Source organism: Tachysurus fulvidraco, chromosome 16 (assembly GCF_022655615.1).
Source record: "Tachysurus fulvidraco isolate hzauxx_2018 chromosome 16, HZAU_PFXX_2.0, whole genome shotgun sequence".
Classification (NCBI taxonomy): domain Eukaryota; kingdom Metazoa; phylum Chordata; class Actinopteri; order Siluriformes; family Bagridae; genus Tachysurus; species Tachysurus fulvidraco.
The window spans coordinates 9,883,780-9,898,614 of record NC_062533.1 but is presented as its reverse complement, the minus strand read 5'-3'; the positions used below and the strand labels follow the sequence as shown (position 1 = coordinate 9,898,614).

Genomic DNA, 14,835 nt, shown 5'->3' with positions numbered 1-14,835 from the left:
CATTTATTTATAATAACAGGCATTTTTATAGCTACACAGTGTATTGTTCTGGTGTTCTGACTGATCCCAGCCTTAAGTTTCTGTGATTGATTCATGTTGTTTTATAAACATCCAGCATTTCCATTATAATATGAATTCTTAGCAGCAAAATAGTAAATTATATATGGATTTATTTTCATTCAGTTTTTTTTTTTTGCTGTATAAATAATCCTTGTTTGAACATTTTAATGGCACATATTTCATGTATTTAATACATATTGTAATAATGTATCCTCCTTACACGTATTTGAGAATGTAGCTAAATGCTGTAATTGCAGTTTTCAGTGGAATATGGCATCTAATATAAGATGGGTCATGTACTTAAAATGTCATTTTACATAAAAGTCCTATTTGATATTGTTCCACTTTAAGTGAAAGGGACTATTTGACCTGAAATGAACAGAGGCGGGACATTTTTGGCAGAAGAATAATAATGTATGGTTCTTACAAAAAGCTGAAAGTGATAGAGTGAGAAATTTTGATTATTATGATTAGTGTTACTAATAAGATACATTGGAAAATTATCTTACTTATTTAAATTTTACTTATTTAAACTTATTTTACTTATTTAAATTTCCTATTTATTTAAATTTTTGGTCAGAGTTGCACTGGTTCTAGAGTCTATCCTGGGAACACTGGTCATGCTGTATGTGGAGAACACAGACACAGAGAAGGGAAAGGTGGTGGGAAAAGTGATGCAGAACATTTTTATGCACTGCGTACTATTATACTCTCCCAGATTCTCACTGAAGCTGAAGTGCTTTTGTCATCACTCTGATTGGTTGTTGGCCTTTAGCACTTCTGCTGCCCTGCCTTGCAGCCATGTGCTCCCTGCTCTCCACAATATGGGTGATGAAGTGGCACTGTCATTTTAGCACCTGGGCGGTAGTCGTGTGAGGAGTGTGATTTGGCTGCGTGTGGACATTAGGGACTACACCCAGGATGGGGAACAGTATATTTCCCTTTTAGAAACTCAAGCTCAACACTTAATGTTCAGGACTGAATTGATCAGTCAGATTTTTCTAAGGAATTTAAAATCATCCACCAGCCCTCACTGCTCCAAAAATATCCCCATTGGCTGTCTTTAAAGTTCTACAATGCAGTGGTGCACGCTATCAGGTTGCACTGACCTGCACGTCTAACACTCCCCGTGAATTTTCTATTCATGCTGATAGAGCTTTAAACAGGAAAAATTAGGAAACTATCAGTTATGAGACAGCTTTTGTGCTGCATTATTAATGCTCTCTGCCAGCAGCTGAACCTGAGTGATCTGCTCATGCTAAAGATCGACCTTCTCCATGAATGAATCTCTTTTTCCCTACCTACTTTCCCTCAATCAATTCAAATGTATTGTGCTTTAGTGCTTTAGGCTTTTCACCAGGAGAATTTGGCTCTGGATTATTAGAAAGCAAGATTAGTAATGCTCCTCCATTACTGCAGTTCTTAGCTGAGAGATTGCATGTCAGAGGCAGGTAGATAAATTTGGCATATGGATAAAGAGACTTTGAGATCAAGGGAATCAGATTTTTGAATGATTGTGTTCTGGTTCTTATCCATGCTGACTTTCCAAACCTTTTCTATTATTAACAAATTGCAAAGTCAAATCTCTGAGGGTGACCTGATTCAAGGGTTTCATCTGTTTCTCCCATATTCGTAAAACATGCATGGACCGGTTAACCTAAATTAACCGATAGTTATGCTAAAGTGTGAGATCTACAATGACTCTGATCAGGACTGATAGGAGGTGAGTGGAAGGGACCCAAATGCAGGACGCCAGACATGAATCAGGTTTAGGGTGCTTAATAATAGCCTTTTGCCAGAGGGCAAAGTGCAAACAAAAACCTCAGGACAGGAGAAAGAAGATCAGCCAATATAAACATCCAACATTAATCCAACTTGGGCAATAATCCTCACAGAACACATTAGCAAAAATGTACACAGGCTGAAAAATTGCACAAACAATTGTCCACAAAAACAGTGTGTTAGCCTAGCTCCTACTAAAAAGCTAGCTAGACAATAACATTTAAAATTTCAAGTACATCGACCTGTGAAAGCAAGAAAACAATTTGACAGAATTTTGCCAAATGCTTCACGATAGCATCGTCATGACCTTCTGAAATTTTGTTCATTACATAAATTAGTGACCTAAATTGCAGTTTCTATATTTATCCAACCCCACCCTGTCATGACCCAATACATTAACATTTTTTCACATGAACCTTTTTTGTATCTGTTTTTAAAATAGTGAGCCTTCTACAGCTTATTTCACTTATAGCAAGAAACGTCTCAGCTTTTAAGCATGGTAGCATGTAGTTTAGAACATTTAACGTTTAAAATGCACTCATTTGGGGCATACATAAGTATGTTTGCAGTAGACACATTGATTGAGTTGTGATGTTTATAGCTAATGGGAGAGGAAGGGGAGAGGGCTGGCAGAGAAATGAGTGAGGAAAGAGGGACGTATGGAGTTTGCTCAAATGGGAGACGGCGTTAATGAAAACCGTTAAGAGTTTAACATGTACAACTTCCAGATGTGAGGAAAGATTAACAAATCACATCAAGGCCAGAGTGCTGCCTTTAATTTGAATAATTATTTAATATAAAAGATTATGTTATCTTATGATGGAGTGGATTTTCAAGGCTAATTCTTCACACACTTTACTTCTTACTCATCACTTCATCCACTTCCATACTGTTCATTTACTATATACTGTAAGCATATTATACCTTGTTTAAACCTGGCCTTGTTTACATTTTTCATAAGATTCTTCAAAAAGTATCAAGTGGATTTTGTTATGATGTTTTGTTAGATTTTTAATGAAAGTATTTGGCATTGGATTTGGTCCACTTGAAGAATCATTGCATTTATTTCAAGTTATTCTACAAAGTTAAGAAGTAGGTGGAACCACAGCAGGGTCAAAACACTGTAGGTAAGCATAGTGCAAGCAGAGAATATTTCAGGTCTAGCTTATTAACAGTTGAGATCCAGAACAGTCATGAGGGTAACACTGTGTCATCAGAAGCACTAAACCCAACAACAAATACAAGTGATCAAGAGCTGAGATAGATGGACTATCAGAAGGAAACATGGGAGGTGACCAGGCTGTGCTTTGGAATTTTGAGCCTCTAGGATGATCCTAGAGAAAATTATGTCTTTGGTGAAAAAGATATCACATCATAGATCTGAAATGTTAGTGCAATGAGCTTAATCTGTTGTTGTTGTCTTTGTTTACATCCTGTGTGATAAAATCCTGCAATCCGTTTTTGCTGTCTTTGCTAGATGTATTGAATCCATTTTACTGATTTTTATGGGTTCAAGTAAAAGTCATGCTGCTTGCTGCTTAACAGTAAAAGCTGTTTTCAGTGCATCTCTGTATAACATTTAAACCTTCTATTTTAATATGAGGACTTTACGCTTTAAAAAATGTACCACTTTAGAGCAGGTCAAGGGTTAAGTTATTCAGTGAGGGGAAAGTGCTAGAATATTTATTAAGGAGACTGGTTAAGAGGATGACTCTGAGTGTTCATTATCTCGTCACAAAAGTGTGGAAACATCATGCTCTACATGTTGTACCTGTATAAACTGTTTAATGTGGGGTCACCTGTTCATGGTTTGTCTTGTCATTTGTGAATACAGACTTCTGTGGGCCGTGGTCTTAAAAGAAAATGCTAATTACTATATGGAGGAGGATGACATCAACTGAGTAATGACTTCAGAGCCAACAAAAATACAAGACTCTTAAATTCCATACAGTAGCTTAATAAATTTGGAGAACTTTATCAGTCATTGACTTTTCCAAATGAGGATTCATTCAAAAATGTATAGTGTTCACAAACAGCAAAACATTCTTTTGTTGTTTGCAACTGTCTCTGTTGTTGCTGACATTTCCTTCCCATTTTCTGACACGATTAATTAGTGCACAGTGCTGAGTGTGTGTGTGTGTGTGTGTGTGTGTGTGTGTGTGTGTGTGTGTGTGTGTGTGTGTGTGTGTGTGTGTGTGTGTGTGTGTGAACCTAATGAACTTCATGTTTTATGGATCAAAGACATATTGAGCTGTCTGCTTGTGTGTGTGTGTGTGTGTGTGTGTGTGTGTGTGTGTGTGTGTGTGTGTGTGTGTGTGTGTGTGTGCGCATATGTGTTTGAGTGTTTGCCCAATTAGATCTTGTATTTCACTAGCCCATTTTCCCCTCAAATACTCCATCACAAACACTCATGGCAGTTTCTCACAAGCAACATACACTCATGGGATAGCATCTAATCCGATATTAATCCAAGGCTCTGTGCTGCTTCTATTAATAGAAACCCTATTTGTTTATTTTGAGCCTTTTGTGTACTTCACCCACTCTTCTTTAATTTAATCAAAGCCTGCTATCAAATAGAAAAGAATCATCATTGTACTCATTTGCTTCCAGCATAGCAGAAACATACCACATCACACCATTTTCATCTTGGCAACTGATCTGGTCTGCCGTATCATAATCACAATTCAGAGCTCATGAACGTACTGTATATGAGGCATGAACTTACAGTTGGAGCACTTAGAGCCTATACTTGAATTCCACACAAAATATTAGATACGGTTAGTTATGTTCAGGATATTTTGGCCCAGATTCTGAATACTGTGAAATGTCCACCATCATTATTTTAGTGATTTATTGTCTCTTCATTTTCACAGGGAACAGCTGGTGTACACTTCACTCCCAAGATGAATGAAAAAAGGCAACATCTGTTTAGCTATGAATGTAGGTCAATTTTAAGTACGCTGCATTTAGTAATAATAAACTGTAACTAAAAGCATAAAGAAGATCAAAGTAATGCTCTAGCTATGATCTCTGTGCTGTAGGTTTTACTGCTATTTCATATACTGGCCCATATTATACGGCCGCTGTGGATAGCACCACTTTGAGATTATGGTGGAATATTTGGTGGCTTTGGCAGGAAGGAATTTATGTCATACTTATACGTTTTTTAAATGCTTCTAGATGCACAATTGCACTTGACTAGTAGCGTTCAGTTACAGAAAGGAGATCATTTATATCATGCTGTCCTGTGTCACCAAAATGAGGGGTTTTTTCATGCCACTGTTGCATCTGGTTTGTTCATTAGGAACAATTATATATTAAAAAAAAAAAAGATAATCAAGTAATCAGCAACTTATAAATAAATTGGTGGCACCCTGGTAATCACTGCCTAGGCCATTTCTTATTTACTAAGTTGATTCAAATTGTTTGTTGTTATTTTACAAACAATTAAAAGATACTGTATTTGCTTCTGATTACACAAAGCCAATAGAAGTATCACACAGACTGGTAGATGATTCAGTAGTGAAATTCTGTGAAGTAAAAATCTAAGACGTGAATCAGAAGTTCAAAGGTAGAAAAGATCCGTTCGTCATGTGCATTGCTGAGACAGGGGACAGCTAAACATCACTGCTTCTCAAAGCCTTTTAACACATTTATGTGCATGCTTCATATGCTTCTTGCTAGTGATATTGCATTTCCAGATTCAATACTGAAAGGCAAAAGTATGGATTCACATCTTAATAGAACTGCAACACATTTACCACTGACCCTTATATGTATAACTAAAACCATATTTGACTGGAGTTGTAGAGAAAATAAAAACACTCTATTGTGCATTTTGTTCTCAGCAGTGTCTCAGAGAAGTGTAAATACTGGATGAGCTTAAAGCATCATTTTAAATCGGTCAAGCCATTTCAGTTGTTTTAAAACTGTGTTTAACGTTGATATTTTTGTATTTATTTTTTGGTTCTGATAATACAATCAACATTGCATAGTCCATGCCTAGAAATGTAATTAAAAAATATATGTGCCAGAGTTATTTTTTTATTTTTTTCATTCTCTTCTGCTTTTTTCCTTCCATAGTAAATCCCTGCCTCATCTCAGGCTCTTAAGACTTCATCTATATTCAGTACACAGCCCAGTCACAGAAAGAGCTCATCTAACATTTCACATGCTAAATACTGATTTTTTCCTATTATTTCTCTGTCTATTCTTCTTACGCACATGAAGAAGGATGCATATTTTGCTGAGCAGGTGCATTTGCATCCACATACTTTAATTTTCATTTGTTCAGATGGGAATTGTAAGTAAATTGACGGATCTATTCGACGGATGGATTCCAGGCACCAGTGAGGCTGCTCTGTGTGCGTGCGTGCGTGCGTGTGTTTGTGTGTGCATGTGTGCGCATGTGTGTGTGTGTGTGTGTGTGAGTGTGTATGAGCTGAGTCACACATTTAGTCCCTGAAAGTGACTAGGCTCAGGCTTCGGCTCAGGCTGCAGGCTGCACTGGAAGACAAGTCTGATGTAGCTGCCAAGTAAAACAAGCCTTACTGTAGCATTTTAGTCTTTGCTCTAGTTATCAGGCTGTTATTATCTTGAAGTCTCAGTCATTTTTGACATTGTACTGATACATTGTTATCAGCAAAATGGGCAAAGGATGTTTTTAACCACAGAACAAAGAACTGTGGTAGCAACAATCTTTAAACTATGCTGCAGTCCTTGGTTAATTTTTACAACAAACCTATTTTGCTATTTCATGGAGAAAAAAATATTACCGAGTCACATGATGTCTACATTTAAGTTAATAAGGGAATTATTCACTTTATTTTCTGTTGCGTTTTAGGGATAACCATAATAGCTACTGTTACGCTGCAGGTGTGTGAGTGCTTTTCTGTGTTATTCAGTGTGTAATTGATGCATGCCTTGGTCCTTTAACAAGATTTTCCACTCTGCTGCAGTGTCAGTTTGATTCTCTCTATGATCGCTCATGCTGTCTTTCAGGAAAGCAAGTTATAGAGATATGGTACATACTGTTCTGTTAAGATAAGAAGAGAAGACCACGGAGAAGGGGGCATTTAGGGCACATCAATAATGCCAGGATCGCCCACACATACACAGACACACACACAAAAGCCATGGAAAACTCACCATCTAGAAATCAGTGTTCACCTGCAGCTAAGAGGAAATTATTACATCAAGAGGAATCCATTACATCAATTACAGCCTTTTCAAATATCCATATATTACTGCCTTCAAGTCAATGTGTGTGTTTTCTAAACCTTTGTATGGTGAAGGTGTTTAATTAATTAATATTGTACTCACAGCTCATCATGGCCATGGCAATACTAAGTATAACCACACTCTTGATCATTTAATATTGCTTATATACAATAGTTCTATAAACAGATAGATTGAAATAGATCCACCCTCAATTTACAGCGCATCATCTAGCTGGTGTCTAACTAACATCTTTCTTTCAACACATCTTCTTTGAAAAGAATTATGAACTTTATCAGCTGATGATGTTGAAATACTACTGTATTAATCATTTTTAACAGGGACGTGGAAGAGAGGAGTGATAGAAGACAGGGCCTGAAGTTGTATAATGCAATTTAGTCACCATGACTCCCACAAGTAAAGATAAAACCAGGTATTTTAAACCAAAATCTATCAAAATTTCTTTATTTATGACCATATCCTATATTATTGTAGGTATTTATTGGTGCCACAGAGTTTTTATTCCTGTATTTATTTCTGTTTTTATTCCAGTACACAGTTCGATCCAAGCTGGCATGTACACGCTGAATAGTTTTTGTGTTATGCAGAGCTGAATTTAACCTATTCAGTCCAAGTGAACAGTCAAACAAAAAACCATTCATTACATAATACGTAATAAAAACTTTTTCACCTATGATTTCTCACCACTAAAAAAAACACAATCTCTAACTGTGCTTCATTGACAACTGGGGTCCCTGGTACAACTCTTTGAGAGCCACTGGTGCAGTGTCAGAGCATCTTATGAGTACTGGCCTGTAATTGTACTCAGATTTAATGTAACTGGTAAATTGTAAATGGATTTAAGTTCAGTATCTTCTAATGACAGGTTTGAATCTTTGTGCTACTTATGATATGATGGTTCTAAATGCATGTCTGGGAATGGGAGTGGTAAAACTGTTTACCTGCAGTTAGATGGTGGAAAAACCCTGTAAAAAAAAAAAAAAAAAAAAAAAAAAAAAACGGGGAAAATGTAGAGAAAATAAAATATTATTTGCCAACATTGATACAAGATTAAATAACTCTGCTTATCACAAACTAGAAATAATGTTTCTTCCAAGATTACTTCAATTATTATTTCAATTATTATTGTATTATTTTTTTTAGATGAATTAACACCAACAAGCAAGAAAGCATCACTCAGAAATGGCTTACAAGCTGTCTAGTTTAAAAGTCTCTTACATTTGCACAAATACAATTAACAGGACTAGCAAAGGAAAAACACAATGGAGTAACATGATTTAATATACAGACGAAAATTGATGGAGTGGGTTGTGTTACTGCACTGTGTGTGGGTGGTAATCAGTCTGGGAGTATGGAGAGTTCATCACATTAGAATGATTTATAACTGTAAAATGAACTTTTATGCACTTTATTCTGGATAGATGAGAATAAAACACTTCTAATTCCTTAAATATATTTGCTAATATGCTGAGGTATTGAGCAATTGTCCCTAATGAAAAAATACTTTTACTTAATAACAAATTGCAAGGAGAAAAGAATCACTATTTTACTACTTACATGTTTATTTAGACTTTCAATGTACCTGTTACAAATCTTAAAGGTCTCTTCTTCTCTCATTCAGCTAATGACAGATTGGGCTCAGTTAGCATCAGTCTATCATCAAATTCTTTGATGTACAATACACTATCAAGAATTGTCAATCAGTTCATCATCTGCCGTGACCACAGTTGGATAGATAAGCCATGAGGCATCTCCTTTGTCTGTTTATGAGGATCTGTATGGTGGTATTACCATGTGAATTGTGGAAGCCTGTAATAAATTCCAGGTCATGCTACCAGGGTCATTCAGAAGTGATTCAGAGAGCCCCAATGTGTAGCTGAAAAGAAGTGCGTTTCATGTGGATTTGGGCATGCTGAGACATTCTGTTCTTGTTGAGCTTTAAGGATGTCATCAAGAATGCTTATGCATGACAGAAAAATGATAAGGGTCTTAAGGGTTATGTTTAGTTTAATCGGAATTTTCAGATAAAATTGACAAGGCATCGGCTTCTCTACTTTTAGAAGCAGGCTTATATGTAAAGTTGAAGTTTAATCTTGTGAAAAAGTAGGTCTAGCTGCCTTTGAGAGGGTTCAGTTGTTTTTCAGCTTTATTATTATTATTATTATTATTATTATTATTATTATTATTATTATTTATTACTTATAGTCTGTGAGGATCAGAAACAGGAATCTAGATGGCTAGTAGTTCCCCATATCAAGTTTATACCTGGTAATGTCATATGACATACTAAATAATACTTATAGTGATCTGGAGATAAATCAGCTTCTATGATGCTTATAAGCAGCTCACAACTCAGTGGTCATGAACTCATGGAAGGGGTAGCGGTACTTGACTGCATTTAGACCTTGATAGTCTATACAGGGTGAAAGTCTGCCATCTTTTTTCCCTACAAAGAAGAAGCTAGCTGCAGCTGGTAAGGTTGAGGTAAAATGTAAGTCTGTTTTAGTGCCTCAAAGATATACAGTACTGTTCCATAACTTTGTTTTCTGGAAGTGACAATGAGTAAGCATTAACCCTAGGGGCATAGTAACAGCCAGGGGGTCTATGGTGCGAACCCAAGGGCAAGTGGATTTCAGTATGGACCTAGAGCCATGATAGAGAAGGTCAGTTATTATAACAAGATTTATCCGCAGGTGATTAGCTCACTTTGTTTCCAGGATATCTGCAGATCTATGGTGAATATAAAATAAGGGGGCTGCTTAGAGATTTTGTTATCATCAATGAGAGCATTTCAACATGCGATATGCTTGTGTGCATTTTCGATTTTTTTAAACTTCTGAAGGGGTGCTGTCAAGTAGCCTTTGAGAGGGACAAGAGGGATATAAGGTAATTGAGCCATAGTTTCATCCATGAAATTACCAGCTGCCCCAGAGTAACCTAGTGCAGGGAAACACATGGGACTCGGAACACCATGAAAGCTTTATGGGAAGAGTATTATGTTTATTTTCGATTGGCTCACCTGATTACATGTATTGTTTTAAGCCCTCGGAGTGCAAGTTGCCCTTTATTCCAGCAATACAACAACAGAATCTCTTATGATGCTCCTGGATTCTGTGTCTACCATTATGGTTGGGTTTCTGGGACTGGAGAGGGAATTTTGACAAGGTTTCCAGACTCTGAGCAGACTGAAAGAGAATGAGTCATTCCTGTATGCCAACTCAGATTGGAGTTTTTTTTTTAGGCCTTGTCTGAAAAAGGGTGTTAATAGCCACTAAATCCATTTGCTTTCTGCAGCCAAAGTACAAAAGATTATCTGCTGTGGATGGTGTATCTTGGTTTAGTGAAAGTCTCTCTTTAGCATCTTGCCCAGATTCTGGATAGGTGAAGACTTCTGGTAATTCCATATCAAACATGACAGATGTTTGGTTGAGTATTCGAATGTTAAAGGATTCACCAAGAACACACACCCAGATGATTTCTACCAATGTTGAGGAAATTTGCTAGAGATGCCAAGCAAGAATTCCAACCAGCTGACCCCCCAGGCAATAGAGACACTTTTGAGAAAAGGAGACACATCTACAATCCAAGTCAAAGCCGTTTGGACCAAAAGGCTATTAGACATGTTATATGGATCCCTTTGCTTAAGATTTATCAATAGCAATGGCAGGGACAAAACATTCATTAATAAAGTTCTGGAAATTTCCAATCCCAAACATAATCAAAAAATGTAATCACAGAACAGGGCATGATCAGAATAATAGAAATCAGATATATTATCAAATCCAAAGGGCTATGCAAAAGCAAAGACAGGGCGAGGCAAGAAAGGTCATACACGTCAATGCTGTCCAGAACAAACAACTCAGAACTCAGAGGACAATGCAAGGTTTTGCATCAGGTTCTAGGTCCATGTGGAGACCATGTGGTTACCTGACAGGAAATGAGAATGACAACAGAAAAAATGTTTAGGATTCAGGGGTGGTGACCCTCTGGTGTCTTGACAGAGAAATGTTTGGGATGGAAATTACATATAGTATATAAGTATAGCATATAGTATGCATGTCTGCATATAACCAGCAAATGTACTGAGATTATGGCAGATTTATTTATGTAATAAATCAACATTTAGCATGAAATTACTTAATTTTAGCAATTAAAATATTTAGATATGAAAATTTGTATCAATTTAACCATATTATCCTCTGTAGTACAGTATTTTCCGCACTATAAGGCGCACCTAAGAGCCTTACATTTTCTCAAAAATCGGACGTGCGCCTAATAATCCGGTGCGCCTTATGTGTGCACCGAGTTCCAAAAATCTGTCAAAATGTTGTGTGACTTTGGTAAGCGCTCCGCTTGATTGACTGTGGGACCATTTCCCGCTGACACAGGGCTGGCAGCGATAAACCAATCAGAGGACATTACGTAATACGTACATTACGTAATACGTACAGTACGTACACTTACCTCCGCCACGCCTCCGGTAGGTATACTACCGGTATGTTGCAAAACAACATTTGTTTCTTCCTAACCATTATGCGCTCCACACTCCAGTCCAGTAGGTGGCGGTAAATGCACCTTAAGTTGGTTTGCCATCCGCCAATAAAAATCAGATGCTTACGAGGCACAATTCAAACTACAGGCTATCAGTTACCCGGTTGTAATGGGAATAGAGCAGCTGAAAGTATTCAGCATCAATGTAGCTATGGTTCGGAAGTGGAGGAAGAAAGAAAATGTACTGCGCCAAGTTAAGAAGACACAGTAGATGAGGACTTTGATGGATTTGTGGGAGAAGATTGATTAAAAAATAATGTGTGTGTTGTTAAATAGTAGAATAAAGTTCAACTAAACACTGTTTTGCTTCGGTTACCTTTTTTGTAGACCGTATGTTTTAGCATGCGCCTTATAATACGGTGCGCCTTATGTATGGGTTAAGTACAGAAATAGACCCTGTAATTGAGTCTGCGCCTTATAATCCGGTGCGCCTTATAGTGCAGAAAATATATATTTGTATATTTTAGGTCGCATGCTTATACTTTCTGACTGTTGTAACACATTTTTAAAAGAAAGAAAGACAGACAGTACAAAAGTTTTTTATGGTGTTATTTTGAGTGTTATACCAGTAAATAAGTGATATAAATTATTTAAGAAATATTTTGTAGTCATTTGAGTAAAATAATGCCTTTGGTATCACATGTAAAACCTCACACATTATTACCTGAATGAGTCTGCATGATGCCATATTTCACTTACAGCTTGTCCTGAACTTATCCCTCATTCTAATTCCTGTCAGATTGAAGAGGGGAAATAAGTCAGATGTGAGATAACAAATCCTATTTAGTAAATTTTAGCCAATGGTGTCAGAAATCATACAAAAGAGTCTTGGAAAAGGGTGATGTTAGCATCTCACTCCCTCCAGAATCCGTTTCTGAGCTTTCCAGCGTTCATGTGGTTGTTGATGGTACTGATGGGATCAGATATTTGCAAGAATGTCGTAAATTAGTGTGCTAGCTAAGTTATTTTTGCGACTGTGAGCATTATGACACAGAGCTAAAGTCCAGTGTGAGCAAATAATTTCCTGGATTCCTGCCTAATAATTTCCAGGTTCTCCATCCCAAACCTCAGCCTACCTGCTTTATTTATATTGACTGAGGCTTCTAAGGTTTGCAAATAAAGTTCAACTACATAATTATATGAAACAAAATTAACTATTACTTTATATTTATCCCTTTAATTTAACCTCAATTTTGAGTGAAACAGAAATCATTCACATTAAACCTTGAGTTCATCTTATTCTGAGTGCAGTTTTTTCCCTTTGCATCATCTCCTCCTTTTCCTTAACATTCTTTTTTTTACTTTGTGAGTGACCTTGGCTGTGACAATGGCGCTAAAATAAAAATATTATTTATTCCAAGACTAACAACTTTTGCTGTCACAGGTGCACAACTGTTCTCCTATTTTTGGAATGAACCTGGTGTTGCATGGAGATATCAACAGAATGCCTAAAGCTGAGAAAGCTACAGGACCTGGCTAATTGTAAATCTATAATATCGACTGAGTATTTGTGTTGGTGTAGGAGGAGTGTTTTTTCTACTACATGAATCCAGCAGCAAAGTCTAAGAAACGCAACAGAGTGATCCAAAGGGACACCTAATTATTACCATCTATTTCCCTGTGAGTGACACCTGATTCTTTGCAGTATCTCACACACACACACACACACACACACACACACACACACACACACACACACACACACACACACACACACACACACACACACCTACCTTTCCCTTTGACACAGAGCTGGAGCAGGTGTCTAATCTTGACCCGTTCCACGCTTTTTCACTGGTTCTCAGCCGGCAAATTTAGCTTTGAAACCTGCTGGACTGGAACCAAAGAAGTAGTGACGTCAGGTGCTGGGATGGGGATAAGGTTATTTTATCACTATGACAACAACTCAAGTTGTCTACATGACAGCAAAATAGAGATAAGTGCATGAGAAGGGTTATGAACATATGTGAGAAAAAGAATTTTCATTAAAACTGTGACTGAATAGTTCAAGAAATACTACTAACTGGGAGGTATAAGAAATCTTTAAACAGATGCTATTTTAAACGAAATACCTAAATCATGCTATATTATTTTTGCAACTTGCATTAACTGTCAGCAATGCGATGATAAAACAGACCCAAATGCAGGATAGTGTAAAATAAACTGGTTGATTAAATAAAAGACACAAAACAGGAACAGAGACAAGACAACAGACATGACAAGAGATGACAAAAGTTGGAACACAAGACGACAAGGATTCCACACTGCCATAGGCAACGGCTAAATAGACACAACAATTAACCACATAAGGAACAGGTGTGCAGAGATGGGGAGGAGCAAACAAGGGCGGGGCAGACACATGACACAGAACAAACAAACGCACATGGCCAAAAGTCTGGGCTGGATCCTGACATTAACTAGTATACTGTAACATGCAAAGATAGTAGTTACAATGCTGACACAACAGGGATGTGTTGATCCATATGCAAAGGGTTTATTAAGAGTATTAAAAGTGAAGCAAGTAAAATACAAATCAGCAGAATGCAGAAGCCAAATTCTGAAATTAACCAAATTTGGATCTACAGTAAAGCAGCACCAAGTAACAGTCACAAAGGTGCAATCCCAAGTTACCAAGATGTAATCCTAAACCTTAAAGTGAAATCTAGCAAAATCTTGATAATTTAATGACAATACTCTTTAAAAGATAGAAAGAATATAAACAATGCTTCCTAATATTCTAATGACTCATTGCTGCCTTGATGCTAAGGTCTGTGACCCGGGATTCTGTTGAAGCTATCTTCATGGATGTATTCATGCATTCAGTTCATTCTTAGAGGAATCAAGAAACAAAGAGAGCGTAAGGTCAAAAATGCACTTCCTACATAGAAGTCATTTTTATTGTAGAATGGCACAGAAGCCTACAGTTTAAATAAAGGTCTGGTTAATGATGCAGAAATAAGAACTACAAACAATCAATAAAAAAATAATCCTGAAATTTTTTTAGATGTGTCTGAAATAAAAGCTCCTATTAGTAGTCAAGTGCTGAGTTTAGTCTTGGGGAAAAATCATCTACAGTATATGCGATGAACACGCTCCATTGCTTTTATTGAAGTCTGTCCAGTTTGCAATCAAATTGTGATGGGCACTGATTTGCAGACTCGCTGTGGCCTGTAACGGGAGATTAAACTGTCGTGCAGTTTCAAA

The 14,835-nt window shown here is 37.0% G+C and overlaps 1 protein-coding gene and 1 long non-coding RNA gene across 7 annotated transcripts in view; one reads left to right on the top strand and one right to left on the bottom strand.

The window, feature by feature from the left end:
- lrfn2b (leucine rich repeat and fibronectin type III domain containing 2b) overlaps positions 1 to 14,835 on the top strand; it is a 106,393-nt gene that overhangs the window by 52,709 nt on the left and 38,849 nt on the right. For 2 of the 6 annotated variants that reach the window (XM_047801984.1, XM_047801987.1), the window contains exon 3: positions 4,716 to 4,782. The exons of the other annotated variants lie outside the window; for them this stretch is intronic. The gene's annotated coding sequence lies outside the window, so the exon portion shown is untranslated. The remainder of the gene's footprint in view (positions 1 to 4,715; positions 4,783 to 14,835) is intronic. 6 annotated transcript variants of the gene reach the window in all.
- Positions 9,893 to 13,865, bottom strand: LOC113634337. The gene is made up of 4 exons (XR_007138207.1): positions 13,704 to 13,865; positions 13,365 to 13,466; positions 12,296 to 12,363; positions 9,893 to 11,007 (listed from the first exon to the last, which is right to left on the bottom strand). It is a non-coding gene; the product is annotated as an uncharacterized LOC113634337 (long non-coding RNA).